Source organism: Lepisma saccharinum, chromosome 2 (genome assembly GCF_977018435.1).
Source record: "Lepisma saccharinum chromosome 2, izLepSacc3.1, whole genome shotgun sequence".
NCBI classification, from domain to species: domain Eukaryota; kingdom Metazoa; phylum Arthropoda; class Insecta; order Zygentoma; family Lepismatidae; genus Lepisma; species Lepisma saccharinum.
The window spans coordinates 77,738,353-77,755,564 of NC_139230.1; positions in this window are offsets into that span (position 1 = coordinate 77,738,353).

A 17,212-nucleotide genomic window follows, 5' to 3' on the forward strand; every position below is an offset into this window, starting at 1 on the left:
GCAAATTTTGTTATGAGAGGACAGAGGACACCGAGACGATGCTAACGCAAGAAATCCCAGCTCTCTATGATTATTTTTTTCGAAAGTTACGAGTGATCAAAAACATTTTTTGGCAATTGGCCCACCCTTGACCTCCAAGAACCTCCGAAAACTTGGTACACGTACTCTGCATCACCAAACTCGACAAGAGGGTCAACGGGAAGGATATTCGCGTTATCTCTTACTGTTTTCGAGACATTTTGCAATTTAACGCTGGACTTGGAAAACGTTTCGGTAAACGTTCTTATACGTTCTTAAACGTTTCAACGTTTATATAAGAACGTATAAAACGTACTGTGATACTCATCTTCACGATTAGTCAAACATATCATTCATTGGCTGTTCATATATTCCATCCTTAAATTCTAATAATTATGTATTTTATCTAACAACAGATTAAATTAAATACCAAACATTATCGAGAAGCAATTCCCAAAACATTATACTAAAATATTAAAATTATAATAAGTGTCCTTCCATGGCCATTTCAGTCTTCAAACTGCTTCCAACGGCTTCCGTACGTTGATTCGCGATTAGTCAAACATGTCAAATGTAACTGCTATTAATAAACGTACGAGGAAAATAAGGTTTTGTAGAAATTCTCTTCTCAATAAGAATACTATATTACTACCTTTATTACATTAAATATTAATTAAAGTAGTGCAAGTTAGGCGTTTCAAAGTCGTACTTAGTAGGTATTGTTTTTTTTTATCAATTGAATATTATTTTTTGACATATTTTGACAATTTTTTGTCGATGTTTTAGCGTTTGACGATTTTTCAGTGCAATTTTCACTGCATCTCATTTTTTTCCCACTCGTACTTGGTAGGTATGTATTTGTAGCCTCTTTTTTTATCAATTGAAAATCAGTTTTTGACATATTTTGACAAATTTTTGTCGATGTTTTAGCGTTTAGCGATGTTTTTGTAAAATTTCCTATTTTTCTTTTTTTTCTCACTCGTACTTGGTACGAATGCCACGATCTTACGTGATATAACTTAACCTATTTATTTTTTTTTTCGTGCTAAACTACACGAGAGCCTCAACGTGCTTTGACCTATTTTAAAGTAGAACCATAAAGACAGAGCTGCAACCGAAAGTGAGGCTCGAAGTGAGGCTCGGTGAGGCTTGCCTTAATGGTTTGCTCTTGTAAGACATAAGCCTTATTTTCTCGCAGTGTTGGCAACATTTTACTCGAAATAAAATCACCAAGGTTTTTTTCTTGGTCTAACCTATGTTATTGAACTGCGTTGTTACGTCCAAACCTGCATGACTTCCGAACACTATTGGTTTTATTCATATTTTTTCTCACATATAGGCGTACGTGATGAATCCGCAAACAGATTTTTCCTAAGTCTTACCGTTTCTAAGATAACCCCACTTCCGGTTGCCATTTTGGATTTCTGAACATAGATTCTATTCATATTTTTTCTCACGTATAGGTGTACCTGATGAATCTGCAAACAGATTTTTCCTAAGTCTTACAGTTTCCAAGATAACCCCACTTCCGGTTGCCATTTTGGATTTCCGAACATAGGTTCTATTCATATTTTACTTACATATAGGCGTACGTGACGAATCTGCAAACAGATTTTTTCTAAGTCTTACGGTTTCAAAGATAACCCCACTTCCGGTTGCCATTTTGGATTTCCGAGCATAGGTTCTATTCATATTTTACTTACATATAGGCGTACATGACGAATCCGCAAACAGATTTTTCCTAAGTCTTACCGTTTCCAAGATAACTAGTAGTGCAGGTTAGCCGGTTCACCAACCGAAAATGGGGCTCGGTGGGGCTCGGTGGGGCTCGCCAAACCTCAAAAACTCACTTTCTCTCCACGTTCCGCGCCTCATTTATTGCGCTGACGATGTTTCACAGCGTAGAAAACAGCACCAAAACATCAAAAACTCATTTTGATTATTTGGAGCTCACCAAAACCTCAAAAACTTATTTTTATTAATTGAGGTTCACCAAACCTCAAAAACTCTTATTTTTTTTTATGTTCAGCGCCTCATTTATTGCGCTGACACAACGTGATGAGTAAATAATGCAGTTTCTTATTCTTGAAGGATGAATGCACCTTATCGTAATTTTCCAAGCCCCGGTCAAATGTTTGTATATCGTGATCTTTGTAAACCTCTCTCTCGGGAACGATGTGCCACACACACGCGCGTGCATGCCTATATTGTGACGCAAACAAACAAACAAATAATATTTTTTTAAGATTCCTGGCCCCTAACCCCACTTCCGGTTGCCATTTTGGATTTCCGAGCATAGGTTCTATTTATATTTTACTTACATATAGGCGTACGTGATGAATCAGCAAACAGATTTGTCCTAAGTCTTACTGTTTCCAAGATAACCCCACTTCCGGTTGCTATTTTGGATTTCCGAACATAGGTTCTATTCATATTTTACTTACGTATAGGCGTACGTGATGAATCAGCAAACAGATTTTTGCTAAGTCTTACTGTTTCCAAGATACCCCCACTTCCGGTCGCCATTTTGGATTTCCGAACATAGGTTCTATTCATATTTTTTCTTATATATAGGTGTACGTGATGAATCAGCAAACAGATTTTTCCTAAGTCTTACTGTTTCCAAGATAATCCCACTTCTGGTCGCCATTTTGGATTTCCGAACATAGGTTCTATTCATACTTTTTCTCACATGTAGGCGTACGTGATGAATCCGCAAACAGATTCTTCCTAAGTCATGAATTGGAGGGTTCTATGGCAACCTATATTAATTCTCGTAAGAGAACAGAAAACACAAAAAAAACAAGTTATGACGTAATGTGATGAGTCATATCTAACGTGGCGTCTTCTGATTGGTTAATTATTACAGGTGTTTTCAATACGGTCCGTGCTTTTATTATATAAGACGGCATACACTGCAGATCAGTCAGTCTCGTGAGAGCAGCCGAAGAGTACGGACGTTCTGTTGCAGCGCTCCTTGTTTTTGTAAAAAAATAGGTATTTAACTTTTTTTGAAGCTACATACCATCTATTATTTCAAGTTCAAAGGTGTTTCACGTGGTTTTTCATAGTAATTTTGACCAGATTGAATTTTGACGTGATCGTGCATTTTCTATTTCACCTCAAGAAATTCTATATAAATAACATACCTGAAAATTGTATCGCTATATACTAGATTTTTTGATTTCTGTGATTTTCGAAAAAGCAATGGCATCCACCACCAGTTTCAATCGTAAAAATGATAAAACTGAATGTGTTACTTGTGGGAAGCTAATCTCAAGGAACAATTTATCGGTACACAGGGCAAGATGTAGCGAAACAGGTTCGAGAATTAATCGTTCGTCACCTTCTAAGTCTTGTGCTCGATGCGGAAAGATGATCAGCATTACAAATTTAAGTAAACACCTCAAAATTTGCAAACCATCGACCGAACAAGGAACATTGAAAAGAAAAATCGATGATCCAGGAACCGAAGCTTCCACTTCCAAGCAAATTAAATTATCCAATGAACGCAAACCAATTAGATCTGCATTCAACGACCAACTCCAGGATTTTTCAATTAAGTCAGAACCTGGCCGTGACATCCTTAGTTTCTTGGATGAAACGAAAACATCTGTACTAAATATTTTGAAAGATAAACTTGAAAACAACTCTATAAAAGTATACGTTGTTCTGTTTTCCGAATACGAGAAAGTTGATGGCACAACGAGTATTTTTTATCATCGTACAAAAAATCAGACTCTTTATTTTGCTGACGTCGAAAATTTGGACAACTTCTATTATAAAGTTTCCAACGAGCTGGTTAAGAAACATGACGATTTCGAGGCTAAAGGGTCGGGATGGTCTCTGTGTGGAAGTCCTCACACGTTAACCGTTTACGTGAACCAATTCTCGCCTCTTCGTGCATCCAGCTACGTTCCTCTTCCACCGAACATTCAACACAAGAGGGCTGTGTTAAATATACAGAACAGCGATAACAAGTGTTTTCTCTGGTGTGTGTTGGCTGCACTGCATCCTGTTCATTGCAAAAATAATCCAGAACGGATTTATCATTACAAGCAATACGAGTCCGAATTTGAAAGTGTAATGTCTGACATTGAATACCCGGTGACATTGTCGAATATAACAAAGTTCGAAAATCGTGCAGGAAAACGCATCGCTATTAATGTATATTCCTTCACGTCAGATAAATATCTCGTGCATCCCGTCAGGATAAGCGATATCGACGATGACGATGCTCGTGTAATAAATCTTCTTCTAATTTCAAACGAGGATGTTCATCACTACACGCTAATTCGTTCTCTATCACGTTTGGTCAAAAGTCAAACTACCAAGCATGAACATTGCATCGAAGTTTGTCCGAGATGCCTAACCACGTTCGACGATCAAAAACAACTCGATTATCGAAAATACACCGGACGTCAAATTGCTATCGAGAAACTTGCCGAACATAAAATTTACTGCGGCAACAACAGACCGGCTAGAATGTTGATGCCCGAAACGAACGAAGTCGAAGAATTCAAAATGCACAAGGCATTGTTGGAACATCCCGCAATCATCGTCGCAGATTTCGAGTCTTTCCTGAAACCACTCTCCTACTGCGAACCGGATCCTGAAATTTCCTCCACAACGCCGTACCAGCTTCATCAACCTAATAGTTTCGGCTATGTTGTTGTGCGACGTGATAAAATAAATGAAGCATATATATACCGCGGGCCAAATGTAATCGAACACTTCCTGGAAAAAATGGTGGAGGAGGTTGAGGTAATTGGTAGCGTACTGCTTACATCAAAACCGATGACACCTTTAACTGAAAATGAACTTCAAAATTACAATTCCACTGAGGTGTGTCCGGTATGTGATCAAAGTTTCACTGATGAGAACAAAAAAATATTCCACCACGATCATTTCAGCGGAAACTACATAGGTGGAATTTGCAACACGTGCAATCTAAAAATCCAGAAACCTAAATTCATCCCCATATTCTTTCACAACGGAAGCGGATATGATTTTCACCACCTGGTGAGACATCTTGGCTACGATCCGAAACGTATAGGTGTCTTGGCCGAGAATGAAGAACGCTACATTAGTCTCAGCAAGCAAGTGTCGATTCCGGGAACGAAAACAACAATCGAGATGCGCTTCCTGGATTCGTATAGATTTCTCTCTGCAAGTCTGGATGCTTTAGCGAACAAACTCACCGACGATCAATTTAAAATAACTAGAGCTAGTTTTCCCAACGTAGACGTAGAACTCGTTAGACGTAAAGGGATTTATCCTTACGAATATGTCAGTGATGGTTCTAAATTTAACGACGACGCTCTTCCACTTCCAAGAGAATTTTACAGCAGACTCAGAGAGAAAGGAATCACGGAAGAAGAATACCAACACGCGCAACTCATGTGGGAGAAATTAGAATGTAGGACACTCGGAGACTACCACGACGCATACTTAAAATTGGACTTGACGATACTCGCGGATGTTTTTCAAGCGTTCAGGAAAACGGCAACGAATATTTATAAATTAGATCCAGCGTATTTCTACAGCCTACCGGGATTAGCGTGGTCGGCAATGTTATTCCAGACAAAGGTCAAGCTGGAACTGATATCGGACGTTGACATGTTACTTTTCATCGAAAGAGGGATACGAGGTGGAATGGTGCAATGCGTACAGAGACATGCAAAAGCTAATAACGTACACATGAAAGAAGATTACGATTCAAATCGAGCATCGAATTACATCTTCTACGCCGACGTTAATAATCTCTACGGACATGCCATGGTTCAGAAACTTCCTTACGGGGGATTCGAATGGTTAGATCCCACTTCGATAGATATTATTCATTTCGACGATAGCGAGTGTGGTTTCTTCGCAGAGGTAGATCTCCAATTCTCCGACCACCTGCACGACACGTTTTCGGATTTGCCTCCGACTCCCGAAATCAAATGTCCACCCGACTCGGTTCAAGACAAGCTTTTGTTAACATTGGACCCTAAACAGAGATACGTCGTCCACTACAAGAATCTCCGGTTTTTGATTGGGAAGGGTGTTCAGATAGTAAATGTTAGAAGAATACTAAAGTTTAAACATTCCACGTGGTTAAGACCTTACATAGAAACTAACACACAACATAGAACAGCTGCCACTTCCGATTTAGACAAGGACTTCTTTAAATTAATGAACAATGCGGTGTACGGAAAGACCATGGAGAATGTTAGAAAGCACGTAGACGTGAAATTAATTTCCGATAAGAATAAATGTCGGAAGTGGATAGCCGATCCTAGATTCAAGTCGAGAAAAATTTACAACGAGAATTTGGCACTTTTCAATCTAGATATAAAATTGATGAAATTCAGAAAACCAATTTACGTTGGCGCAACGGTTCTCGACTTGTCGAAACTTTACATGTTCGAATTTCATTACGACGTGATGAAACCCTTCTACAATGATAAGATATCACTTTTGTACACGGACACCGACAGCTTTATTTACAGCATACAAACACCTAACCTATACGAAGACATAAAAAATCCTTCCATGCTTGAGTATTTCGATACTTCTGCGTATCCTCAACCCAACAGATTTGGGATTCCATCTCGTAACAAAAAAGTCCTAGGTAAACTGAAAGATGAATGTAACGGTGATATTATTGTCGAGTTCGCGGGTTTGCGTTCGAAGATGTATGCCATGAGAACAGAAAGTAGCGTCACGAAGAAAGCAAAAGGTGTGGGCAAGAATACGGTGGAGAACAAACTCACCTTCCACGATTACATCGATTGCCTTTACTCACAATCGACGATACTAAGTATAGAACAAAGAATCCAAAGTGTAGACCACGTGATTACAACAAACGAAGTTAGGAAAGTAGCATTAGATCCGCACGACGATAAAAGATGTATTTTGTCTTGTGGAATCCACACGTTGCCTTGGGGACACTATCGTTTAGAAAATAGTAAAAATTGTAGGCAATGCAATTGAAAAAAAATAAACTTAAATAACTATAACTAAAATAAAAAAAACTTTGACTGTCTCAAATTATCACATACACAATAAAGAACTAGCAAGGACAATGAATCTCTTTGGTTTCCGAAAGCAAACAATGGAGACTGTACACCGCAAGGCAGATCATGAATTTCTACCTTCCATGTTATCTAAACTCAACGGCCTGTTGATCAATCAATTTTCAAAACGTTGCTCTTCTTGCTGGAACAGGGACGATTTCGGTTTCGCTACGATCGACGTGACGAGGAAACCCAACGACGGAAAATACAGAAACAAAATCAACGACTTTCAAAACGTTGCAACGTTTCTCACAACGTTGCAACGTTTTGAAAGTCGTTGATTTTGTTTCTGTATTTTCCGTCGTTGGGTTTCCTCGTCACGTCGATCGTAGCGAAACCGAAATCGTCCCTGTTCCAGCAAGAAGAGCAACGTTTTGAAAATTGATTGATCAACAGGCCGTTGAGTTTAGATAACATGGAAGGTAGAAATTCATGATCTGCCTTGCGGTGTACAGTCTCCATTGTTTGCTTTCGGAAACCAAAGAGATTCATTGTCCTTGCTAGTTCTTTATTGTGTATGTGATAATTTGAGACAGTCAAAGTTTTTTTTATTTTAGTTATAGTTATTTAAGTTTATTTTTTTTCAATTGCATTGCCTACAATTTTTACTATTTTCTAAACGATAGTGTCCCCAAGGCAACGTGTGGATTCCACAAGACAAAATACATCTTTTATCGTCGTGCGGATCTAATGCTACTTTCCTAACTTCGTTTGTTGTAATCACGTGGTCTACACTTTGGATTCTTTGTTCTATACTTAGTATCGTCGATTGTGAGTAAAGGCAATCGATGTAATCGTGGAAGGTGAGTTTGTTCTCCACCGTATTCTTGCCCACACCTTTTGCTTTCTTCGTGACGCTACTTTCTGTTCTCATGGCATACATCTTCGAACGCAAACCCGCGAACTCGACAATAATATCACCGTTACATTCATCTTTCAGTTTACCTAGGACTTTTTTGTTACGAGATGGAATCCCAAATCTGTTGGGTTGAGGATACGCAGAAGTATCGAAATACTCAAGCATGGAAGGATTTTTTATGTCTTCGTATAGGTTAGGTGTTTGTATGCTGTAAATAAAGCTGTCGGTGTCCGTGTACAAAAGTGATATCTTATCATTGTAGAAGGGTTTCATCACGTCGTAATGAAATTCGAACATGTAAAGTTTCGACAAGTCGAGAACCGTTGCGCCAACGTAAATTGGTTTTCTGAATTTCATCAATTTTATATCTAGATTGAAAAGTGCCAAATTCTCGTTGTAAATTTTTCTCGACTTGAATCTAGGATCGGCTATCCACTTCCGACATTTATTCTTATCGGAAATTAATTTCACGTCTACGTGCTTTCTAACATTCTCCATGGTCTTTCCGTACACCGCATTGTTCATTAATTTAAAGAAGTCCTTGTCTAAATCGGAAGTGGCAGCTGTTCTATGTTGTGTGTTAGTTTCTATGTAAGGTCTTAACCACGTGGAATGTTTAAACTTTAGTATTCTTCTAACATTTACTATCTGAACACCCTTCCCAATCAAAAACCGGAGATTCTTGTAGTGGACGACGTATCTCTGTTTAGGGTCCAATGTTAACAAAAGCTTGTCTTGAACCGAGTCGGGTGGACATTTGATTTCGGGAGTCGGAGGCAAATCCGAAAACGTGTCGTGCAGGTGGTCGGAGAATTGGAGATCTACCTCTGCGAAGAAACCACACTCGCTATCGTCGAAATGAATAATATCTATCGAAGTGGGATCTAACCATTCGAATCCCCCGTAAGGAAGTTTCTGAACCATGGCATGTCCGTAGAGATTATTAACGTCGGCGTAGAAGATGTAATTCGATGCTCGATTTGAATCGTAATCTTCTTTCATGTGTACGTTATTAGCTTTTGCATGTCTCTGTACGCATTGCACCATTCCACCTCGTATCCCTCTTTCGATGAAAAGTAACATGTCAACGTCCGATATCAGTTCCAGCTTGACCTTTGTCTGGAATAACATTGCCGACCACGCTAATCCCGGTAGGCTGTAGAAATACGCTGGATCTAATTTATAAATATTCGTTGCCGTTTTCCTGAACGCTTGAAAAACATCCGCGAGTATCGTCAAGTCCAATTTTAAGTATGCGTCGTGGTAGTCTCCGAGTGTCCTACATTCTAATTTCTCCCACATGAGTTGCGCGTGTTGGTATTCTTCTTCCGTGATTCCTTTCTCTCTGAGTCTGCTGTAAAATTCTCTTGGAAGTGGAAGAGCGTCGTCGTTAAATTTAGAACCATCACTGACATATTCGTAAGGATAAATCCCTTTACGTCTAAAGAGTTCTACGTCTACGTTGGGAAAACTAGCTCTAGTTATTTTAAATTGATCGTCGGTGAGTTTGTTCGCTAAAGCATCCAGACTTGCAGAGAGAAATCTATACGAATCCAGGAAGCGCATCTCGATTGTTGTTTTCGTTCCCGGAATCGACACTTGCTTGCTGAGACTAATGTAGCGTTCTTCATTCTCGGCCAAGACACCTATACGTTTCGGATCGTAGCCAAGATGTCTCACCAGGTGGTGAAAATCATATCCGCTTCCGTTGTGAAAGAATATGGGGATGAATTTAGGTTTCTGGATTTTTAGATTGCACGTGTTGCAAATTCCACCTATGTAGTTTCCGCTGAAATGATCGTGGTGGAATATTTTTTTGTTCTCATCAGTGAAACTTTGATCACATACCGGACACACCTCAGTGGAATTGTAATTTTGAAGTTCATTTTCAGTTAAAGGTGTCATCGGTTTTGATGTAAGCAGTACGCTACCAATTACCTCAACCTCCTCCACCATTTTTTCCAGGAAGTGTTCGATTACATTTGGCCCGCGGTATATATATGCTTCATTTATTTTATCACGTCGCACAACAACATAGCCGAAACTATTAGGTTGATGAAGCTGGTACGGCGTTGTGGAGGAAATTTCAGGATCCGGTTCGCAGTAGGAGAGTGGTTTCAGGAAAGACTCGAAATCTGCGACGATGATTGCGGGATGTTCCAACAATGCCTTGTGCATTTTGAATTCTTCGACTTCGTTCGTTTCGGGCATCAACATTCTAGCCGGTCTGTTGTTGCCGCAGTAAATTTTATGTTCGGCAAGTTTCTCGATAGCAATTTGACGTCCGGTGTATTTTCGATAATCGAGTTGTTTTTGATCGTCGAACGTGGTTAGGCATCTCGGACAAACTTCGATGCAATGTTCATGCTTGGTAGTTTGACTTTTGACCAAACGTGATAGAGAACGAATTAGCGTGTAGTGATGAACATCCTCGTTTGAAATTAGAAGAAGATTTATTACACGAGCATCGTCATCGTCGATATCGCTTATCCTGACGGGATGCACGAGATATTTATCTGACGTGAAGGAATATACATTAATAGCGATGCGTTTTCCTGCACGATTTTCGAACTTTGTTATATTCGACAATGTCACCGGGTATTCAATGTCAGACATTACACTTTCAAATTCGGACTCGTATTGCTTGTAATGATAAATCCGTTCTGGATTATTTTTGCAATGAACAGGATGCAGTGCAGCCAACACACACCAGAGAAAACACTTGTTATCGCTGTTCTGTATATTTAACACAGCCCTCTTGTGTTGAATGTTCGGTGGAAGAGGAACGTAGCTGGATGCACGAAGAGGCGAGAATTGGTTCACGTAAACGGTTAACGTGTGAGGACTTCCACACAGAGACCATCCCGACCCTTTAGCCTCGAAATCGTCATGTTTCTTAACCAGCTCGTTGGAAACTTTATAATAGAAGTTGTCCAAATTTTCGACGTCAGCAAAATAAAGAGTCTGGTTTTTTGTACGATGATAAAAAATACTCGTTGTGCCATCAACTTTCTCGTATTCGGAAAACAGAACAACGTATACTTTTATAGAGTTGTTTTCAAGTTTATCTTTCAAAATATTTAGTACAGATGTTTTCGTTTCATCCAAGAAACTAAGGATGTCACGGCCAGGTTCTGACTTAATTGAAAAATCCTGGAGTTGGTCGTTGAATGCAGATCTAATTGGTTTGCGTTCATTAGATAATTTAATTTGCTTGGAAGTGGAAGCTTCCGTTTCTGAATTATCAATTTTCCTTTTCGATGTTCCTTGTTCGGTCGATGGTTTGCAAATTTTGAGATGTTTACTTAAATTTGTAATGCTGATCATCTTTCCGCATCGAGCACAGGGCTTAGAAGGTAACGAACGATTAATTCTCGAACCTGTTTCGCTACATCTTGCCCTGTGTACCGATAAATTGTTCCTTGAGATTAGCTTCCCACAAGTAACACATTCAGTTTTATCATTTTTACGATTGAAACTGGTGGTGGATGCCATTGCTTTCTCCAAAATCACAGAAATCAAAAAGTCTAGTATATAGCGACACAATTTTCAGGTATGTTATTTTATATAGAATTTCTTGGAGTGATTACAAAACTCAAAAATTCAATCTACTGTAAATAGAATTTCAGGTATGTTATTTATATAGAATTTCTTGTGTGCGAATACAAAAACTCAAGAATTCAATCTACTGTAAATACAATTTTCAGGTATGTTATTTTATATAGAATTTCTTGGGGTAATTACAAAACTCAAAAAATGAATCTACTGTGAATATAATTTTCAGGTATGTTATTTTATATGGAATTTTCACGGGGCGTACAATATTGTCAACGGTATTATATTTGAGCGAGCCGCTTGTCGCCTAAACACTACAGCTCACAGGTCGGGAAAATCTGACATGAAAGCAGATAATACACTTATGCCTTATTTATATATAATTTTCACGGGGCGTACAATATTGTCAACGGTATTATATTTGAGTGCGTCGCTTGTCGCCTAAACACTACAGCTCACAGGTCGGGAAAATCTGACATGAAAATAGATAATACGCTTATGCCTTATTTATATATAAATTTCACGGGGCGTACAATATTGTCAACGGTATTATATTTGAGCGAGCCGCTTGTCGTCTAAACACTACAGCTCACAGGTCGGGAAAATCTAACATGAAAGCAGATAATACGCTTATGCCTTATTTATATATAATTTTCACGGGGCGTACAATATTGTCAACGGTATTATATTTGAGCGAGCCGCCTGTCGCCTAAACACTACAGCTCACAGGTCGGGAAAATCTGACATGAAAGTAGATAATGCGCTTATGCCTTATTTATATATAATTTTCACGGGGCATTCAATATTGTCAACGGTATTATATTTGAGCGAGCCGCCTGTCGCCTAAACACTACAGCTCACAGGTCGGGAAAATCTGACATGAAAGCAGATAATACGCTTATGCCTTATTTATATATAATTTTCACGGGGCGTACAATATTGTCAACGGTATTATATTTGAGCGAGCCGCCTGTCGCCTAAACACTACAGCTCACAGGTCGGGAAAATCTGACATGAAAGCAGATAATACGCTTATGCCTTATTTATATATAATTTTCACGGGGCGTACAATATTGTCAACGGTATTATATTTGAGCGAGCCGCTTGTCGTCTAAACACTACAGCTCACAGGTCGGGAAAATCTGACATGAAAGTAGATAATGCGCTTATGCCTTATTTATATATAATTTTCACGGGGCGTACAATATTGTCAACGGTATTATATTTGAGCGAGCCGCTTGTCGTCTAAACACTACAGCTCACAGGTCGGGAAAATCTGACATGAAAGTAGATAATGCGCTTATGCCTTATTTATATATAATTTTCACGGGGCGTACAATATTGTCAACGGTATTATATTTGAGCGAGCCGCTTGTCGTCTAAACACTACAGCTCACAGGTCGGGAAAATCTGACATGAAAGTAGATAATGCGCTTATGCCTTATTTATATATAATTTTCTCGGGGGCGTTCAATATTGTCAACGGTATCATATTAGAGCACGTCGCTTGTCGCCTAAACACTACAGCTCGCAGGTCGGGAAAATCTGACATGAAAGCAGATAATACGCTTATGCCTTATTTATATATAATTTTCACGGGGGGGCGTTCAATATTGTCAACGGTATAATATTTGAGCGAGCCGCTTGTCGCCTAAACACAACAGCTCACAGGTCGGTAAAATCTGACATGAAAGCAGATAATGCGCTTATGCCTTATTTATATATAATTTTCACGGGGGCGTTCAATATTGTCAACGGTATAATATTTGAGCGAGCCGCTTGTCGCCTAAACACTACAGCTCACAGGTCGGGAAAATCCGACATGAAAGCAGATAATACGCTTATGCCTTATTTATATATAATTTTCACGGGGGCGTTCAATATTGTTAAGAGCGTTAGTTTTTGTAGAGCTCTCTTTTTCCATCTTTCCTCTATACAGTGAAGACACAATTAGCTAACCTAGCATACAACATACCTTCCTAATTAATATGGATATTGTCACACACTCCTCTTATTTTATACTGTTGTAAATAGAAAAGATTATGTACGGTAAATGTTTTGTACATTATAGGAAAAAAATGCAAAATATCCTCCAATTTTAATTCGAATCGAGTCGAATTTTTACATATTTCCACGCCGCCACATATTGTCCTATTTGCTTCTTTTACTTGCCTTGCTTAATTAACTCTCGCTAATTAGCATTTTTTTGGAAGAAGTCAACTAGAACAACATATGGCGGTATGAGAAATATGCAAATCAAAGAACATTTTAGCAATATATGGGCCCTAGCAATTAGCTTTCTCGACTAAGAGTACTCTTTCAAACGTCTTCTGCTGATCGTATTACTAAACGAGGACGTTTAAAATTTTTGGGTGTTGAAAAAGTTTGACCCTACTTTTTTATTTCTATTGTTTGCTAATAGATGGCGCTAATAGTACCCCCTCCTATCCCCTCTCCCCTCTTCTCCTCTGCTGTATGGCAAATAGCACAAACATAGAAATCAAGATTTTGGAGAGCAAAACATAAAATTTGCATGCATCTGATGTCGAACCAGGAACTTTTATCTTTCGGGGAGTCAACATTATTTCTTACTCAGTCGTCATATAACATGAACGCACGCAAAGATTCACATGTGCTTTTATTATTTTGTGTTCGGTAAGTACAAGTATATTCTTACATAAATTATTGTTTAATTTAATAAATTGTAAAACTCGGAGCCTGCTAAACTAACACTCCTTCTGTATTTCATTAAACTATTGAAAGCGAATGTTGCGTGCACGCGGAAATAGCACAGAAAAAAAAAACCGGATGGAAGCAATTTAAAATCACTGGGGCAAGGTCAGTATTACGAGAGCGTAAAAAACACGTGCTTCCATTCAACTTCGAAAAATAAGAATGAATATGTGCATACAGAACACATATGCTTTCTTTTCACAGTTGTAAAATCATATAAATTGTGCATGAAGTAAGTTACGAGAAGGCTCTCTCAATTAGGTACAAGTATTGTACAATTAGGTACAAATTGTTGTACAATTATTTCCCCCAGTTGCCCAGTTGGAGTTGGGGGCATAACACTGGTATTATTTGTAATCACAGTGCTTACTCATGTATTTTGTTTAATATTTTATTTCAAATTCACTGTCAGAAACTAGTGTTGCCAGTTTCTGCATGTAGGTTTACCTACTCTGTTGGTTGTCACTGTCAAGTTTTTAGTATTCGTACAGCATAAAAAGCTATAACCCCTCCCCCTCAAAAATATATACACTGTATACGCCAAGATGCGCAATAGCCTGGCAACACATCATGAAAAAACATGCCAAGAAGACCCAGTGGGTTTATAAGTCAGTGCTGCCAATTCCTATTTGTAGGTTAGCTTAGCCAGTGAAAGATCATATAGTAGAATTTTTGTAGAGTGGGTGTTTGCGAGTTCCACGACGCGCTGCCTGTCGATACTCTATGCAGCGTCATCCTGATTGCAGAGAAGTCCTTCGCCTACGACGTGAAGAACGAGAGGGTGACGGAACAGTTTTAAATTCATAAAAAATTGCCACATACTAAAAATCAACATCCAACACATTTTAGGTTATATAAAATTTGTGAAAACCTTATAATACTGAAATATTAAAACAAACGGAGTCCCCCTTGTAGGTTAGTTCGGTGCGTAAATAAAAAAAATGATAGGTTAAGTTATATCACTTAGGATCGTAAGAAAATTAAAAAATCGTAAAAAAAAAGATAGGTTAAGTTGTATCACGTAACATCGTGATATACCTACCAAGTACGAGTAGGGAAAAAAAATGAGTGCAGTGAAAATTTGTACTAAAACATCGCTAAACGCTATAACATCGACAAAAAATTGTCAAAAGTATGCCAAAAACTTATATTCGATTGATAATCGTAAAAAAAGGATAGGTTAAGTTGTATCACGTAACATCATGATATACCTACCAAGTACGAGTGGGGAAAAAATGAGTATGGTGAAAATTTGTACTAAAACATCGCTAAACGCTAAAACATCGACAAAAAATTGTCAAAGTATGTCAAAAAGTGATATTCAATTGGTAAAAAAAGAGGATACCTACTAAGTACTATTTTGAAGCGCCCCAATAGCACTACTAATTAATTAACTGATTCTCTAGCACTCTTGATTCTGAAAATTCGTGGTTACAGTTCAATTTGTACTTATCCTGAGCAAAATTTATATATATTCTATTCCAATCTTTACAGATTTCTTTTAGATCCATCTCCATCTTCGTTTTGGTCCTTTACCATCAGGTTTCCCAACAAGATTCCTGTAAAATCTCCTTTATTCCTTTCTATTTCGTGCCCACCTAAGTATTCGTGATTTAATCATCAATCTAATAATACTTGGAAACTAACATAAATTATGTACTTCTAAATTATGTAGCTTTCACCATTCACTTGTTTCTTCACCCCTTTTAGGCTGAAATATTTTCCTAAGGATCTTATTTTCAAATACTCTCAATTTATGTTCTTTTTTCAATTGTAAGAGACCAAGTTTCACACCCATATAATACTACAGGCAAAATTACTGTTTTGTATATTTTAACTTTTATTTTCTTAGATATTAAACGAGAAGACATGCATTTCCTGAATTAAACCTACTTAAGAGACCTGTAGGAAGACCAAAACAAAGATGGAGAGACAACGTTGAGATGGACCTAAAGGAAATCGGTAGTAATAGAAAAGAGTATATAGAACTTGCTCAAGATAGGGACAGATGGAAGGCCTGTGTTGCTGCAGCCATGAACCTTCGGGTTTAAGAAGGCTAGGGAGTTAGTTAGTTAGTTAGTGTGTCTCACTGCTACACGGAAAATCCTACAGGAGTTTCATTTTTTCTTGGAAGTCTGAGATTCACCGAACCCCCCATATAGTACTAATTATCTTCATCGTTGCGATATAAAAAGAAACATAAGTATTTGTGTTGTGAATAGAAGAGCCGGAAAATCGCATGTCACGGCATTTGATGTTATCTGTAACAAAAAAAGCATGAGGATCATGTCGGAAATACACTTGTAAAAAGCAAGGCTTGCAGCATGAAGCTTCGAGGATGCCAGTTCCTAATTAGCTCCGTATTAACCAACTAATTATTTTGCCTTCTTAAACTTGAAGATTTAGCAACAAAAGCCTTCCATCTCTCAATTTTGTACTAATCACACAGCTGGAAGCTTGCGTGTATCACCCTCACTGTTTATTCAGCTCTTGACCTTAACTACTGATCATGCATTTTTTATTGCATGTTTCCCATGTCAACACAAAATATATATTTTCTCTTGGATTAATTTTAACTATGATGATGAAAATTTAAGAAAGAGTAGAGAGAGAGAGAGAGAGAAAGAGAAAAAATACCATAACAAATAGCTTCTAACATTTTAAGATATATCCTACCATATTCTACATATTAAACGAATTCATTTGATTACAATGCAACAACATTTTATTATTACATCATATGTTTCAATATTTTCATAGTCATCCAAACGTTTGACAAAACATTTTTTTTTTTAGTTACGAAGATAGGAAGAGAACAAAAAAGTTGAATAAATTTCGAGAAGTATTTCTTAATAGGGGGACGCAGTGTTTTAATTTTTTTTTTATTTCTTTCTTTCGTGTAACCACTATGTTATCGATAGGAACAAGGCAAGACCAAACATTACCACTATGTTATTATATTGAAGGGGGGGATTTTCCATTATCA